Source organism: Octodon degus, unplaced genomic scaffold (assembly GCF_000260255.1).
Source record: "Octodon degus isolate 3935 unplaced genomic scaffold, OctDeg1.0 scaffold00189, whole genome shotgun sequence".
Classification (NCBI taxonomy): Eukaryota; Metazoa; Chordata; class Mammalia; order Rodentia; family Octodontidae; genus Octodon; species Octodon degus.
The window spans coordinates 3,057,098-3,063,009 of NW_004524765.1; positions in this window are offsets into that span (position 1 = coordinate 3,057,098).

The window sequence follows — 5,912 nt, forward strand, 5'->3', positions numbered from 1 at the left end:
AGAGAAGTGACAGGGAAGCTACAGGTTACAACAGATTTGGGAACTCAGCCAAGTACAGTGATGGCAGGGCCTACCTGCTGCAAAAAAGACATGTTTCAGACAATGTTCATGTGCATGGGCAAAAAACTTGGGGACTGCATTTGTGACATTGTACGATAGGTTTTTTTAGTTTCTGTGTGGAAAATGTAAAGCATTCCAACAAAGGGTTTTAATGTAGACCTTTTTTTGTACCCATGCTTTTGGTTGTTAAATGTAATAGTCTGATCATGATGCTGAATAAATGTATCTTTTTTCAAATGTGCTGTGTAAAGTCAGTCTACTCTGAAACCATCTTGGTTAACATCCCCAACAGTGTGAAGTTAGAATTCCTTCGGGGTGATGCCAGGTTCCATTTAAAATTTCTTTACAATTGCTTGGTTAAAGAAGTCATTGTCTTCAGAAAACTTGATGTAGTTGAACTGATAGCTATTGTTGTGACCTCTGAATTTGACCATTGAAAAGGTCACAATGAAGCAAACAGTCAGCTACTTGGTTATAAAAATGATTGTAGGCATATCCTATATATCTAAATTGAATAATGGTACAGATACAATGACAGATGGGACTGAAGCTGTGTATCATCCATTGTCACATGTAATCAATAAATGATTTAATTCATTTTTTAAAAAAAGGAATGGGGAGTTGGGGAGATGGCTCAGTGGAATAAGGACTTCCCTGGCAAGCTCAAGGGCCTGAGTTCAATCCCTGGTTCTGCCAAAAAAAAAAAAAAAAAAAAAAGGAATGGGGATATATAAGCTCTGTACATATAAGGTTTTGTTCAGGAAACTTTTAACTTTATAAACTACATATGAAAATATAAACCTCTCCAGGTATGGGGATGCATGCCTGTAATCTCAGCACTTGGGAGGTTGAGGCAAGAGGATCACTGAATGTTCATGGCCAGAATGGTCTACACTGTGAGTTCAAAGATAACTAGAATTACATAGGGAAACCCTGTCTCAAAAAAAAATTCCACAATAAACAAATCCACAGAACTAAAGAGTAGATAAATAGTTGACAAGCAATAGCGGGATGATAAAGAAGGTAATGACTGGTAGTCGGTGACCAGTTTCTTTGGGGGCTGATGAAAATGTTCTGAAAAGAGTTATTTTCCCTTGAGAGTTCATTAAAATTACTGAATTGTCTCCTCTAAAAGAATAAATATTCCTGTCATGGAAAGAGATAAAAACTGTGAGCTATCACTTCATACATGGTAGGATGATTTCTATGAAAAGGTAAAAGACAAACAATGTCGGCAATGAGATGGCAAAAAGGAACACTTGTACATTGCTGATGGGAAGGTAAACTGGTGCAACCACTATGGAAACAGTGTAGTGAGTCTTTCTTTTAAAATAAAACTGCTGGGCATAGTGGTTCATGCTTATAATCCCAGCACTCGGAAGGCCGAGGCAGGATGACTGCCATGAATCTGGGTCCAATGGGCTCACAATGGCTCTGGTGAGTTCAAGGCCAGTCTGGACTACACAGCAAGACCTTGTCTCAGTCAACCAACCAATCAATCAATCAATCAATCAATCAATCAATCATCTCCCATAGGACCTAGCTATCCCACCTCTCTGCATATATCCAAAGGAATTGAAATTAAGATTTCAAAGAAATACATGCACTCCCATGTTCATAGCAGCATTATTCACAATAGCTAACATGGAGGCAACCCAAATGTCCATGGATTTTCTGAACATGGTACAAACATGTAATGGAATCACATTCAACCTTTAAGAGGAAGGAAATCCTGCCATCCACAACAGCAAATGGAAGACACTTATACCAAGTGAAATGAGCCAGACACAGAACAGACATCATATTTGATCAGTGTAAAATAGTTAAGATCATAGAAGAAGTGAGTACAGTAGTGGCTGCCTTCGACGCAAAAGGATAACACAGGGAGGGAGTAAAGAGAGCATGGCTCGGGTTATTCAATGAGTCCTAGAGATCTCCTGTGGAGCATGGCACCTGCAGTTAGCAATACTGTGCAATTTAAAATTGCTAAGAGGGTAGATCTTATGTTAAATGTCCTCATTACAAAATAATAATAATAATAAAAGCATGAGAGGATGTTTTTGAAGGTGAAGGACAGATCTATAGGCAAAGATTGTGGTAAGAATTCCACAGATTTACACTTATCGCCATCATTAATTGTACATATTAAATATGTGTAACTTTGTATTTTAATCAGACCTCAATTTAAAATATTTTAATATAAATTTAATTTTTCTCCAAAATAATTTTTTTAAACATTTATTTAGTGTGTGTGTGTGTGTGTGTGTGTGTGTGTGTGTGTGTGTGTGGCCAGCTCAGCCTACCAGGGGGCGGGGCTGGCTGGCATGTGGTGCTGGGGGATCAAACCGTGGTCCCTGTGCTTTGCCAAGCTTGTTCCAAATAGGTGCTTTAGACCACTGAGCCATCTCTCCAGCCCCTCTCCAAAATAATTTGAAAGAAAAGAATCCGAGCCCTACAAATGTTCTGTTCCAGGGCAGAGCTTGATCGTGCTGCTAGAGCTTGATATGCTGCCCTCTAGTGGTCAATATTCTTTCAACCTCTGCCTAAGCACTAAATGGGAAAAACCTCAATACATTTAAAGGTTACCTGGAGGAATAAATTGATTCTAGTTGACTAAAGACTGACCAGCTTGGAGGGGCATGCATTTTGTGGTACAAGGAATTAAAGTTGGGGCTTCACGCTGAGCTACAGTCCTAGGCTGTTTCTTTTCTCTTTTTTAAATACAGAGGTTCTGCCTAATTTGCTTACGCTTAGCTCCAACTTTCAATATTCCTGTTTAAATGGCGAGATTATTTCCAAATCAGACCAAAGATTAGGAAAAAACAGAGCTTTATTAATAAGACTAGCCACTGGACCCTTCCCAGGTTACAGACCTTAAATGTCCAGCTGGTGTCCAAACATGCTTCCTCAATCCTTATGGATCAGAAACACGTCTGGCCTAGTTCTTTGTTTTGCCTCTGCTTAAATACCTACAACATCTTAAAAAGGGTGAGGAAGGACTGAGGGAGTGACAGTATCTTAACAAGGGTGGGTTAAAGGCTGAACTAGAGCTTCTTTTGCTAGGATAAAATTAACCCAATTGAGAGCCGCCATCCTCTACCTCCCTCCCTCTATGACATATTTTTCTTTCTAAAAAATATAAAGTCAGTCCTAAGATGGCGGCCTAAACTCCACCTGGTACACATGTTGTCTCTTACCGTCACCATATTGGCTTGCTTGACACTGCTTCATATGCGGCTTTTCCTTCTATCTTTTGATTAACATCCGGTCCCCAAATTCAAGAGTGTACAGGGCTATGAAGGGGAAGAGGGTAACTTTCTAATACATTTTTTTGTAGTACTTTCAAAATCCTTTGCAGTGCCTACAGCTGCTGTTACAGGCGCAGAGCCCCAGTTTCTTGTAGTCCCTCCAATATGGGCATCAAGGGTGGTGGCCTTCCAAAAAGGATTTCAAAGGGAGCGAGCCCATCCCAGTATGGAGTGCAATGTGACTTCAGCAGGGCCATCAGAAGCATAGACACCCAACTTTCACCTATTTCTTGGCACATTTTGGACAGAGTGCTCTTTAAGGTGTGATTCTGTCCTTCTGCTTGGCCAGTAGGCAGTATGTAGCTTCCATTTCAGGCCCCAAACAGCAGAGGCTCTGAACCACTCTACCCACAAAAGCAGGCCCATTATCTGAACCTACCATTGTGGGGAGCTCATCATGGGGAATGACCAGTTCCATCGGTGATTTCACCATCTCTCTGGAGGTCTCAGTTCTGTTGCACGGCCTCTACCCATTTTGAGTAGGTGCAAATAAGCACCAACAAATACTTTCTGTTTCCAATCATAGGCTGGATCTCAGTGAAATCCACCTCAATGTCTTCAAAAGGGAAGGTTCCCTATCAGTGGAGCCCTGCTTCACACTGTGGGTGAAAAACTAGATTGTTACTAGCAAAAGTCACATGTTTACTGGCCACTGAGACACACAGGCTCCAAAATCTGGATATAAAAAGTAATGGTCAAGCAGTTCTGCCATAGCTATCTTTTGTTTTGTTTCTTTTGTAGTACCAGGGATTGAACTAAGGACCTTATGCTTACCAGACAGGCACTTATGCTGTTGAGCTATATCCCCAGCCCTGTACCATAGCTGTCTTGTCCAGATTGGTTTTATTTTGTAGCTCCTGAATCACAAAACATCCCATGTATTTGGGTAAGAGCCCTCTTTCTCCTGCCAAAATCTGCCATCCAGTTCTTTCTGATTTGCCTTCTGCTTTGGCCCATGTTAACTCACTCTCGGAGCATTTAGGTGGCTGAAAGAGTAGTGCTACCATAATGCGTGATTCCAGAAGTGAATCTCCCACTGCTGCTCATTTTGCTGCCAAATCATTGTCTCTTTGCCTTGGGCCTCAGTGGAATGTCCTTCTTGATGTCTGGGGCAGTGCATTTCTGCCACCTGAGTGGACCACCACTTGTAACAAGTTCAATATCTCTTGTAAATTTGGAATGTCCTTGCCTTGTGAGGAGACCTCTTTCCCAGTGGATGGAGCCATGTACATGTAAAGCAGCAAACACATACCAGGAGTCTGTGAAAATGTTCAACCTCTTGTTTTTCCCCCAGCTCCAAGGTCCAGGTAAGTGCGATCAGTTCAGATTTTTGGGCTGATGTACCAGGAAGAGTGCTCCCAAACATACTGTCCATTCTACTGTCACAACTGCTGCCCCTACCCTCCATTCCCCATCTATTACCATAGTGCTCTCATAAATAGGATGGGATTGGAGTCTTAAGGTATGTGTCTGGTAGGTCAGTTCTTGCAGAATACACAGCCCCAATAGTCTCCATGCAATCATGTTTTTGGGGTTCCAATAATGTCCACAGCAGAGAAGCAGGGTTAATGGCCTGTACAGTTTTAAGAGTTAAATGTGAGTCCTCAAGAAGGGTTGATGGCAGAACAAGGAGCTTGGGTCCTAAAGACATTCTCTCATAATCAATACATGGTCAGGGATTCCACATGTACATATAATAAACCATTGAGGCAACATTCGAATCACACAGCCAGGAGCCAATATATGGAAATTGGTCTGGGTGTCCTGGCTTCCCCGTTACTACCTCCCATATCTACTGCCTATGTGAGGAGCAATCATTCCCTTGGCCAGCATGCCTACTCCAAACAAAGGCCATTCTTTTTTACACAGCATGGAGACAGAAATCCCCAAAATCCTCCCTTTTGATTTACACAAGTAGTAAAAATCTTGAGGCTAATATAGCTTGAAACAATGGCAATGACTATAACGGAGTGAAGCAACTGAGCAGGGTCTGAATTTTTCCAGGTTTCCAAATAGACTGTTCCAAGCTGCAGGAGGGGCAGGATAATCACAACTTCCCCAGACCAGACTGTGTATTCAATTGTAATCTCAGGGTACCAGCACAGCAGGGAATGCAGGCATGTGGAAAAAGCACAAAACAAGCAATTGAGACAAATAGACAAACAGACAACAATATCCCAGGAAGAAATTTGGTCTTCTCTGATGTTTCCTTTACCAGTTTGAACTTAGACTGGTTTAAATACAATTTAAACTTTAGGCTGGTTTAAATCAAAACAAATGCAGAGGTGTCCTCTGTCTGCAAACAACCAACCTTCCACAGACCCTCATCTGGGAGAGAATACAAACCTCTCCTAGATCTTTTGCCTGACAGAACTAATAATCAACCTCCCAGGAACTCTCATCCAGGAGAATTTCTGATTACAAATTACTACCCACTTGTGGGAGCTAGGGGCCAAAAATAAGAGCCAGGGAGATAGCTCAGTAGAATAAGTGCTTTCTAGTACTACAAGAAGAAGAAGGAGAAAGAAGAAGAAGAAGAAGAAG